Here is a 12,728-nt window from a genome sequence, read left to right as displayed (position 1 = left end):
CTCCTTCCACAAAAAAATCCAATCACAATTCGCTTTAAGTTTGTAAGAAATCGCTTTATCCTTTATTGGCAGCCTATTAAAATTTTCATCCAAGATATCACTAAGTGCTTTGGAACATAAAAAAATGCCACAATTTTTATCATAATGCCTTTTCTTTTTCTAATTTGATTATTTCCTAGATTCTAGCAATAGTAAGATACAAATTAATAAGGTCAATGGCATTGACAATAACTCTCAATTTCAATAATCTATTTCATATCTAACTATTTTCAGTTTTACCAATAGTTCGCCAAAAGACAATTTAGTACTAATTCATGCAACCAAGCTACCCACAAGGGACCTTTCTTTTTTAACATAGCTTTGATAAGTTGGATCAAACATACATTGTTCCATACCTCAATGTCTTTAAGGCCTAATTGTACATCTGAATTTTGGCAACAAATTATTTTCCAAATGACTTCAGTCATCATTTATGTAATTTACCCTTAGAAAACACCTACATGCGTTGCGTGGATCGTAGCTAATGTATTGACAATTCAACCACCGTTTAGTGAGTCAATTACCCCTTGGAATAAAGGGTACTTCGGTATTTTTCACCTTATTACTTAAAAATAACATAGAGAAAAACAAAGTAAAAAGTAGAGTAATTATACGGAATATTAAAAAGAAAAAATGGGTTGGGGATCATTGGTCCACTTGGGAAATTTAAGATGGGGGATACAGTCAATGTCTCAGAAATCAGAAGTTACAGGCATTGTTTCCTCTCTCTCCTCCCAATGCCCTTTATTCATTCTCACCAACTCTTTCTTATATGTGTCAACTCACTCATAATACAATATGATATTTATTATTCATTACTCAGCAATATTCGTATTTCTAAACCTTTTTTTTTATATTTATACAAGTTTTTATCATGTTCATTACTTTTACCCTAATTAGTTTTCATATATATGTACGTCGAATCAAGCAAACATATTGCAAAGGAATGTATACTAGCTAAAGAGGTTTGGCAAAGTTTACATTACCAATGGCCATGGCAGAGTGCTCATTGGAGCTTTAAGGAATGGCTCAGCTGGTTACTGGATAATAATCAACTTGGGAAGCATGCAGAAATATTAGTGTGTAGATGGCTTTTATAGTATGCTCGAAACAAGAGAATACATGAGGGGAAATTAATCACAACAGTTGAGATCATTACCCATATTCGTGGACAATGTAAGGAGTTCCTCATGGCTACAACAAGGCTCACAGGCCCGAGTCGGAAAATCGAAACAAAATGGGCCCCTCCTCCATTAGACGCAGTCAAAGTGAATTTCGACGCTAGTTTCAATTATGAAGACAATACAAGCTGGTCGGGAGTTATTATAAGAAATAATGAAGGCTACGAAATGGGGGCTTGCAGAAGACGAACCTGGCGCGTAACTCCTTTCGTCGCTGAAGCTGTCGTTGCAGACCATGCTCTTCAATTAGCAAAGGACATGGGTTTCCATCGCATTATTGTAGAAGGGGATGCAAGAAAAGTAATTGAGAAATTAACTTCCCCATTTCCAGACTCATCTGAAATTAGTGCCCTAATTTGGAGAATCAAACAGAAGGTTATGGATTTTCTTACATGTGAATTCCAGTTCATCCCTCGTGATGGGAATCGAGTTGCGCATCTATTGACCAGAGAATCCATTGGTGGAGAAGACGATCTATTCTGGGTTGAAGAAATTCCTCACCGACCATCGCTTCAGGCAGAGGAAGAGAGACGGACATTAGAACCCCATTAGTTTTGGAGAGTTGGTATTGCTACAGGCTCAACAATATTTTGGATCATTTCTTGTAAAGCTTCATTGAAAAATCTCAGAGGAACAAGAAGTGAAACGGCCGAACGATTTGCTTTCTTTTGTTTTTTTCGTTTTTCGTTTTATTTATTTAGGATCAGTTTTGTTATTTTCATTGCTTAGTGTTGACAACTGGAACCAATTGTTTTTATTTCTTTAATAGGGTCAGTGTCTGAAATGTAAGGATTTAAAAATTTGGTGGTTTAATTTACATAAATTGAAAAGTTTAAGGACTGATTTTGGAATTTATGTCTAGTACTTAATATCAAAGATGGAAGAATGAAGGGGCAAAGAGGTCATTTAGCATGAATGAATTTAAAATTCATTTTAAAGGGTATTTAAATATGTAGGAAATAAGGAAAGAAAGAACTGAAAAGTTTGGAAGCTTTGGTTTTATCTTATTCTCTTCCACCGTATGCTTCCATGGCTAAGGTAAGTTAATTGAAGTTGGTTGTTTCTTGAAATTTGAATTTGGTTTTTAATCCCTGGGTGGTATAGAAGCTTAAATAAAGCTTAAAGAAGAGTTGAAACTAAGAGATTGATGAATTAATGGTGAATTAGTAAAATGAGTTTTTAAGGGAATTGTTAGGAAATGATGAATATTTAGATTCTAAAAGCATATTTAACTTCTCATAGGTGTAAATAAGAAATTTGAAGTGTTAGAAATGATTGAGAGCATGTTTGAAAAATCGGTATGATTTTTAGTTTCAATAGTTCTATGGAGAATTAAGGTTGTAAAGGGGTTTTAATGGATATAGGTTAATGATAATAAGTGTAAATAAGTTTAAATGTATGAATGGAGTTAAAAGTAGGAAATTTAAGTGAAATTTGGGTAAAATTCAAAGTGGAAGAGGTAAAATATGGGTAAGGGTATTGGTACTGAAAGAACAATACCGATACTATAAGGTTAAGTTGAAATAAATGGTTTGAACCGTATGAACAGAATCGATACTGATTGAAATAGTATCGATACCAAGAGTAAGGTATCGATATTGTAATTGAAAAAGGAATTCCAGAATGCTAAAATAGTATCGATATTGAAGTGAGTATCAGTACCTTAGAAGAGAGATATCGGTACCTTAGAAGAGAAGTATCGGTACTATGGGTATAGCACCGATACTATCCAGTTGGAAATGTTAATTAAGTGTTTCATTTCTCTTAAATAAAAGTTAATGGGTTAGATGTTAATTGAGTTCCGGTATTTATATGGGTCATGTTATGTGTAGATTTGATTGAAAGAAAGCGCGGAACGAAGGGACATACACCGATAAAGTGAAAGAGAGAATGAGAGTTTAAGGCGTAAGTGAGGAAAATGTGAGTGCTATTTACTTAATTTATTTATGATTGGAGGACAGATTGCGATGAGCCAACCTCAAATGTTTTTGAACAAATGAAATGTGTCGCAACCGCCTTTCGGGTGGGCCGAAATTTAGCTTCGACTTGGAATAAAATATTGGAGTCGCCACCAATTATTTATTTTTCGTAAAAAAATTGGTTGATCGGATATCATCTTGCCTTATCTGCGTTTTACCAGAAATGTCGGATTCGGGAGTCTGTTACAGTCAAGGAATGATTGGCACCCTTGAACTGCCCTTTCGGTACCATTTAATTTGTCGGTTGTCTCAATTACGAAAATTAAAATTAAAATTTAAAAATTCGATCATAATTATTTACCTTTTGATCAATTAAAATTATCCTAAAAATCATAAATAAAGTTAAAAAAATAAAACAAACAAAAACAAAGAGTTAATATTAAGATCGAAATAAAAATAAAGGAATTAAAAAAAATTAACTTGGAAAGAATTAAAATTCATGGATCAAATTAATTCTAAGAATGAGCTGCAAGAGAAAAACATAAACTTAGGAGATTAAATAGCAAAAAGAAAAAAACAGTGGCTAAATCAAAAAAACTAATAGTGACTAAAATAAAACAAAACTGAATAATAAAATTTAAATAAATAAAAAAAGAATGATCCAGTGACCAAAGTGTAAAAATACACTATAGATACAGGGGCATGAACACAATTAACACTAAAATTAATATTATAACATAACAATGAAAATAACTAAATGATGACGAACATTTCTAATTAAAAAAAAGAAACACGTAGACATCCATTTCCATATTACTCCAACAACTTTAGATCCAAGTATTTATATATTATCTTTTTGGGTTATTTACTTTATAGTCATGGAAACTTCAAGGCTTTATTGTTCCTAGAACCTCCTAGTTTTAGCATTAATCTCCGTTTTAGTCACCTACATGTGTTTATTTTATTTTTAATTAGAAATGTTCGTCCTCATTTAGTTATTTTCCATTGTTATGTTGTAATATTAATTTTAGTGTTAATTGTGTTCATGCCCCTGTACCTTTAGTATGTTTTTACACTTTGGTCACTGGACCATTCTTTTTTTATTTATTTAAATTTTATTATTCAGTTTTGTTTTATTTTAGTCACTATTAGTTTTTTTGATTTAGCCACTGTTTTTTTCTTTTTGCTATTTAATCTCCTAAGTTTATGTTTTTCTCTTGCAGCTCATTCTTAGAATTAATTTGATCCATGAATTTTAATTCTTTCAAAATTAATTTTTTTAATTCCTTTATTTTTATTTCGATCTTAATATTAACTTTTTGTTTTTGTTTGTTTTATTTTTTTTAACTTTATTTATTATTTTTTAGGATAATTTTAATTGATCAAAAGGTAAATAATTATGATCGAATTTTTAAATTTTTATTTTTATTTTCGCAATTGAGACAATCGATAAATTAAATGATACCGAAAGAGCAGTTCAAGGTTGCTAATCCTTCCTTGACTGTAACCGACTCCCGAATCCGACATATTTCTGGTAAAACGCATATCATGTAAGATGGTATCCGATCAACCAAATTTTTACAAAAAATAAATGATCGGTGGCGACTCCAATATTTTATTCCAAGTTGAAGCTAAATTTTGAGTCCACCCGAAAGGCGGTTGCGACAACTATTGGTAAAAAAATAAGGGCTATAAATAGTCGAATGAAAATGTAAGAAAAACAGGGGGAAAAAGAAACGAAGGGAAACAATTATAAGGGGAGTTCCTCTCAGTTTTTCTTACATTTTCATTCGGCTATTTATAGCCCTTATTTTACATAGCTTTACATAAAAAAATAGCAACTTGGTGTGACCATGCTTTAGATCAGATCTCACATGCATTTTTATCCTTGTGAGTTGGCAAGAAACATGCATTAGTGGAAGCTTGGTGTAATGCTGGGATGAGGACAAAATCTGGGGTCTACAAAATGCTATGAGTATATATGAAGGTTTTCTATGTGAATATGTTCTACATAAGTAAATGGATAAGTTGAATAATGATATGTAACATAAAATAATTATGTGAATCACTATGAAGATATGTTATATATGATTAAATGAAAATATTGAATAATGTTATGTGAAATTAAATACTATTAGTAATTGTTTGAATATGAATAAATAATAAAATTTGATAATGCTATGTGACAATGTTTTACGTGAAATGTTATGTGAATATGTGTTAAGTGATATGTTCTATGGAACATATGATAAGTGAAAAATGTTAAAAGGAAAGCCATGAGTAAATCCGTTATGTGAATAAAAGATACTTGAATAATAAATGCAAAAGTATTCTATGTGGATAAAAGACATTGGAAATAAAGTGTTGAAAGATTAATTATAAAACTAAAGCCCAATGTATATTTTATGAGAATTAGGGGTATAGTTGGCATGCCAAGAGTCGGGGGTTCCATGTGGTCATTCAGGACAAATCTATGTGGTCCTTCGGGACAAATTCTATGTGACACTTCGGTGCAAATTATATGAGCAGTGGTGACTGCATTAGTGCACAACCTCAATGTACTCGCATACCTTAATTTCTAAGCGATATACGTTGGACTAATAAAACAAACTTGATATAATTTGATCAATGAAATGTTTTTTTGTTTTATACGAAATGTTTCTAGGAATTGTATAAGCAAATGTCAAAGGTGTATAAATTAATCAATGAGTAATAGTGTATGTTATAAATTATGAATAGTATGTTGTTATAGTATTTCATGATTCTTTTATTTTTATTTTTTGAAAAATGGTTACTTTGCATAAGAATTCACAAAGTACACAACCCTAAGGACCTCATTAAAAAACCTCTCTAATCCTAAGTAGAGGAAAAAGAGTAAACCTTGGGATGGAAGAAAGTCCAACATGAACCTAGGAACAACAAGAACAACAGTCGGGAACTACACCACTAGAACAACCCAAAACAGACTACATCATTGTAGCTACACACTACCCCCTGAATGAAATTCAAAAAGGAACTTCACACCTCCAAAACAAAGAACAATACCATGCTACAATCTCTGAGACATAAGATAGTTGAGCACATGCCTATCAAAGATTACTACAAAACACCATAACTTTTATCTCTAGAGTTGCAAGAATCGATAAAAACTCAAGAACTACCATCTGACCCAAATCAACTAGTATGACAGAAGATTGAAGCCTCTCAAATAACACAACTATCAGAATGGAACACAAACCAAGGATAACTGGAAGTCACTGAACTGGAAAAGAAGCTTACACCAAACACTTCTCTCTCGTAGCTGGAAAATCCACACCCAGAGCATCACCAAATGTTGAATAAGCTTCAGCTTCAAACACACAACCCAAACGACGCCCAGAAGTATCCCCACCATTGTTAATACTTTCTATCATCGAAACTCTAGGAAAAACAACACACTCTAGCCTTACGCTATCGAATTCATCCTTTTTAATAAGATGAAATTCTTGGAAGCACTCCTCATATGCTTGGATAGAAGTCACCTCTACAAAAGTCACAATCTGCGGCCTGGAATATGTGGAATTAGATTATAGTAGCCACAATAGTTTTTAATCACTATATATCTTCATCAGCCCATAACTTTCATCATCAGACAGAAAAAAAGGCCCAACGCAAAAATGAGACTTCAAAGAGTCTCACTACACCAACAGCGACAAATCCCACTAAGACATCCACATGCACTAAACTTGCTGCCAACGTTCCACTAACGATATGTACCTCTGACACCAACGCCTTAAATAACATAACCCCCATACCATCTTTTACAGGACCAAGAACTACCGCACATGCCTCTACAAAACTAGAAGCAACACCATGACATCGGCAACTGCATGCCACGCTCCACCATCGACCAAGAATCCAACAAAGAAAACACAAACCTCTCAACATGCTTAACATCCAAAAGAAACAACTCCCAAAAACCAGAAACAGCCAGCAATCACAGACCAGGAAAAGCGGCCCTTCAAACGACACTTTGGGCACGTCGAAATAGACTGAAACTGACAGCAATCTCATTTTCCCCAACAAAAACTCAAAACCAGCATCCGCAGCATAACCCTCCTGCCACCAAAGATACATCTCATCACCGGCACTGCTGTATTCGTCATTCCACCATCGTCCGTAGAGCCATCAAAGAACACACAAAGCAATACACAAACACATAAGCGGCCATGAAATGACATCTCTCGAACGAGAACACTCACTCAATACAAGCTAAGAGACGAAGAAAGAAACCAACGACAACGAACAACAAACCGCTTCATCGAATAGAACAAACATGAGAGCAAGATCCACTACACATAGTCAGGAGACTAACCTTCGTAAAGTCAATCACTTTCGAAAATGGAAACAACTCATATCGCGAGGCGGTGATTGCCACCACCACCGACCTTGTTGCTAACAACAAACTTAATGAAAGGTAAAAACAAACAAAAAGATTGGCGGCCAGCAACCAGCCTTAAGGGCTGGTGCCGCCGCCTTCGCAAGCAAAATTGAAAAGATCACCAAGCAGGAAAAATAGTGTCACTCATAAATGATGATGATTATACACCTTATAAATAGAAACAGTTAGAATTTAAAATCTTTTATAAACATTTACATAACTGTTTTATTATGTTATTATACTCAGTATTGCCTCACTAAGTCATAGACTTAGCGTGTGAGTGTTTTCACATGTAGGTTTAAAGTTATTCGAAGAGTAAGCCGAGTAAGCAAGGGACATGACAACATACCTCCGAAGATTATCAGATCAGAGAAAAATTGAAATGTAGGTGATTGTGTTATGAAATGTTGTTGGCATGTATCATAAATGTAAAGTATAGATGCTCTGATATGTATTTTAACTATGATTTATTAAGTTTTGTTTTCCTTGTCATGTTTTAATCGCATTTTAAAAAGAGTCAAAGAGTTTGAAAAGTAAATGTGATACCTCAGATTCGTGTTCGGGTCGAATACGGGTCGGGTGTTACATATGTTTTGTAATTATTTCATATACACGGAGGCGCATTTAACCGGTATCCAACGTTGCTTCTCAAAGCTGATGCTGAATCTTAAGACAGTTTTCTGTACTGTGCATTGTTATAAGTGTTGGTTTATTATGATCAAATTTGATCAGTCAAAGGTGATAAGAGAGTATCCATGTTATACATTATTATATCAACTATATTGATGATAACATACAAGGCAGCTCAGATTACATTTCATTAAGTGGTGGATCCATTAAAGTCTAAGGTGAATACTGAAAATTTCAAAAAAAAAATTCATGTAATTGTCAATTTTACTTATTATGTTCATCTTGTATAAAAATATTTATGTTGTTAATAAATATGTATACCTACCCTTTAAGATATTTCTGAATCCATTCAAGTTCACAAAAAAGAGACACTTTGCCATAGCTTATTCCATACAGGGTTTAAAATCTTGAATTCCACTTATTTAAATGCTAAAAATGTAAGAAAGAGATGGGTGTGAAGCAAATTACAAATGGATAAATAGCAGAAGGGATTAAAAATACTTGATCATTATTATTAAAATTGTTTTTTAGGTTCAAAAATTATTTTACTGAATAAATATATATGTATTTTAAAAACCAAAATCATCCTTGATTATTTTGAGTTAAATATAACCGAATACTTGTAGATCTGTCTTTTGTATAAAAATAATAATTTTAAAGATTTCCATTTAAAACTAGTATCAAAATTAATTTGAAAATCGGTTATGCACGATAAAAATTAAACCAATCTCGTGACACCACAAAAATAATACATTGTTTAAAAATTTGTCTATTTTATTAAACAAATGAAACACATAATAATAATAATAATGATGATGATAATAATAATTATAATAATAATAAGAATAAGAATAATAATAATAATAATAATAATAATAATAATAATAATAATAATAAAAAATAATGATGATGATGTATAATGTATAAAAATTAATAAACAAATAATGCAGGATAAACAAATGAATAAATATGTTAAAGAATTAAATAAGTGAATAAATAAATATGCTAATAAAATTAAATAAACAAAAGAATCATAAATCTAAGACATGGTGAAAAGTGTAATTAATTATGTAATAAGACTAAATCACAATATATACAAAGGTGGAAGGACCACAAAAGCAATTTACCTAAAAATGAAAAGAATAGGTATATTTTATCATATTTTAGGTCGTGCGTGTGAGTTTGGTTTTTAAAATGATGTCGTTTGAGAATCTAAATAATCTTAGAATGATGTCGTTTTGGAATTTGTAATACTTTCTTCTTCTTTCTTTCTCTCAATTTTTTTCTTTCCTATTCTCTCTCTGGGAGCTCAGTCAGTCGTTGTTACTTGTCGTCATTGACGACGACTGAAAATAATAATTCTGTCAAAACATCTTTCTACCATTGAGCACAATTTTGACATTAGTTTCACTTAAAAATGCCCAAGTGATGGACATTTGTGCCTAAACGTTGCATTTGTTCTTCATCAATATCCCAAACGAACCATCGAAATGCCTTGTTCTTCAAGTATGTAGTTCTTTTCATCACACTGTTCGAATTGTCGAGAAAAAGCTCAAGTCACCGAAAATAGTTTGGCCGAATAGGTACACCCTCTTGTTTTCTTACCTTTTTCGACTTCTTGATTAATACTTCATCTCCCTTTCTACAAGTTGATTCTTAGGGGTTTTCCATTTTCTTATAAATTTTTAGTTTGATTTTCCAGCTTTGTTTAGGATTCTTTCTTTCTTTTTTCATCGAATTTGTATAGACAAAGAGACTGTAGAAAATATGGGATGTTATGCGAGGTGGTGATAAGGTTGCTAGGGATAAGATTGGGGGATAAAATTTTAGTTACTATAAGATTATGACTTAATATAAAAAATAAGTTTTTAAACTATACATTTTTTTTGTTTAGTTATCTACACTATTTTTCGGTTAATTTAGATATATAACATTTTCAACGTTATATTTTAAGGTAGTTGGACCATTCATGTCATTAAATTCTGACGTTAAATGAAACATTGTATATTTATAAAATTTTAAAAAATTATATTTTTAAAAAAATAAAAATTATATGAGAGTGACACATGTTACTTAACGGCAGAATTTAACACCACTGCAATCGAGACACCTCAAAGTGTAACATTGGAAACGTTAAGACACCTAAGTGGTGTTTGTTTTTGCAGAGGTAAGAGGTCTACAGTATGCGGACCACATCTGCAGCAGAAGAGGTGAATCAAAAGTCTGCAGTCTGCAAGAAGAAGACTGATTATTTTTTAACGTCTGCAGACTGCTAAAATAAACTGATTTTTTAAACTATACTCAAATAACCATTTTTTCTATTAATTTTTTAAAAATTATAAAATGTCATTATATTTAATGAATTATTACAAAATAGTCATTATAATGTTGTAATAAATTATAAAAGTTCGATAATATAATAATTATTTTATAGTATTTAGATAAATTTATTAATAATTTTATATTCTTTTAATAAATTTAATAAGTATTTTATAATTTTTTAAACTTTATTGACGAATATGATCATTTGTATATAACTCAACGATATCTAATATATTTTATTTGAAAAAGTATATTAAATAAATATTATACGAATATTATTATTATAAATTATTACATCTACGAACTATTAGATTTTGGTTTTAATATTATATATCATTTTAAAAATTATTATTAAAACAATCGATAATGAATTCAATTTGATTTTAATTCAATATGTTTGTTTCGGTTTAAGTAATTGTTAAAAAATTATATTTTAATTCTCTATTATTATCGATTCACAAATATATCAATACTCGATTTTATAATATCATTTAAATCATCTTAATTTATTCGAGTGGTACAATCCGATTATAGTAACATAAAAAAATATATATAATATATACTCCATATAATATACATAAATTAGTATTTTTCTATTTAGAAAAAATATATTATTTGTTTTTTATTTATTTATTTTGTATAAAGAGACTTTCGTACTTTACCAGAATTAAATTATAAGAATCAGATTTTTCAATAGTGTGAATTTTTTTTATTAAAACATTTATTTTATTTTTTAATGCTAATAATTGTATGTCCCCCTGATTTTCTAAGTTGTTATATAAAAAAAAGTTTACTAAGTTTAATTTTATAATATTTTTTACTAAGTTTAATATATTTTTGCAAATAAAGTATATTAAATATCGTTGAGTTATATACAAATGATCATTTTCGTCAATAAAGTTTAAAAAATTATAAAATACTTATTAAATTTATTAAAATATTATAAAATTATTAATAAATTTATCTAAATACTATAAAATAATTATTATATTATCAAACTTTTATAATTTATTACCACATTATAGTGACTATTTTTTAATAATTCATTAAATTTAATGACATTTTATAATTTTTAAAAAATTAATAGAAAAAATGGTTCTTTAAATAGGTTAGAAGAGGTTTGAAGACATAAGTCCACGTCTGCGCCAAGAAGAGGACGCGCATACGTTAGAAGAACTTCTGTCTTCTAAAAAACAAATGATCTGCGAAGCCCAATGTCTGCGCGTGATCTACGCAGCGCAGACATAAGAGCTTTGAAGACCTTAAACAATGAAAACAAACAACACCCTAGATTGACAAAAAAATTTAGAGACCTAAATGAAAAAATTGTATAATTTAGACACTTATTTTTATATTAACTCCAAGATTATTAAATGGCGATTGAGTAGATGAGGGAGTGTAACCGATAAAATTTTGGAGAAAGAAAGATTTTAATGAAGCTATTTTTTTGTGTAAGATTTAATTCGAGTCAAGGTGAATTTGAGTATTAGATTGACTCAATTTTGGGTTGGTTGATTCTTTTGAGTCATATGAGAGTTGAATTTAATGAGTTAAATTAAGTTTTGATAATATTTATTTTAATAGTCTAGAGAGATTATAACATATTATTTATAATATTTTTTATAATTATTACAATGCATACACATCCTGTAGACGCACTTACTCAACATAAAATATCGAGAGAGAAATATGTTTTTTTGAATTAATCACTGATATCCGATCTATTAATCGATTAATTCATATAAGATACTGTAGAGACAAAAGTGATTCTCTCAACTCAGTTGACTCTATTCGCAAACTATAATATTTTAGAGGAAGGGTTCAAGGTTGATTTGGTTCACCAAGAATAATAACTATAATATAATGTAAATAAACAAATGATTTTATAATAAATAAACAGAAAAAAATATTTATAAACTTATTTACTCAAATTTAATATAAATACGTATAAATACGCATATAGCCAAATGTACTACAATTACACAAAAAATTGTTTTTTTGAAGATATACTTGTACATACATATCTAACCCCAATGGGGGCAAATACTTAACCATTGATTATAACTATGGTTTAAATAGGGGTTAAGAAGGACAACCACAAAAACTTAGATTTTTTAATTATCAAAAATCATCACCCTTCTCTTCCGCTTCCACCTTTTCTTTTTGTTTCATCTTCCAAGCAACCCAGTTCTCAAATTAACAGAGGAAAAAGAACGA

At 30.4% G+C, this 12,728-nt stretch overlaps 1 long non-coding RNA gene across 1 annotated transcript; it reads right to left on the bottom strand.

Moving 5' to 3' along the window:
* Nucleotides 1–1,105: 1,105 nt before the first annotated feature.
* Nucleotides 1,106–1,862, bottom strand: LOC120187896. The gene is made up of 2 exons (XR_005522347.1): nucleotides 1,613–1,862; nucleotides 1,106–1,460 (listed from the first exon to the last, which is right to left on the bottom strand). It is a non-coding gene; the product is annotated as an uncharacterized LOC120187896 (long non-coding RNA).
* Between the last annotated feature and the right edge of the window lie 10,866 nt (nucleotides 1,863–12,728).

This window comes from Hibiscus syriacus, unplaced genomic scaffold, assembly GCF_006381635.1.
Source record: "Hibiscus syriacus cultivar Baekdansim isolate YM2019G1 unplaced genomic scaffold, ASM638163v2 tig00113726_pilon, whole genome shotgun sequence".
Classification (NCBI taxonomy): domain Eukaryota; kingdom Viridiplantae; phylum Streptophyta; class Magnoliopsida; order Malvales; family Malvaceae; genus Hibiscus; species Hibiscus syriacus.
This window is presented reverse-complemented; position numbering and strand designations above follow the sequence as displayed.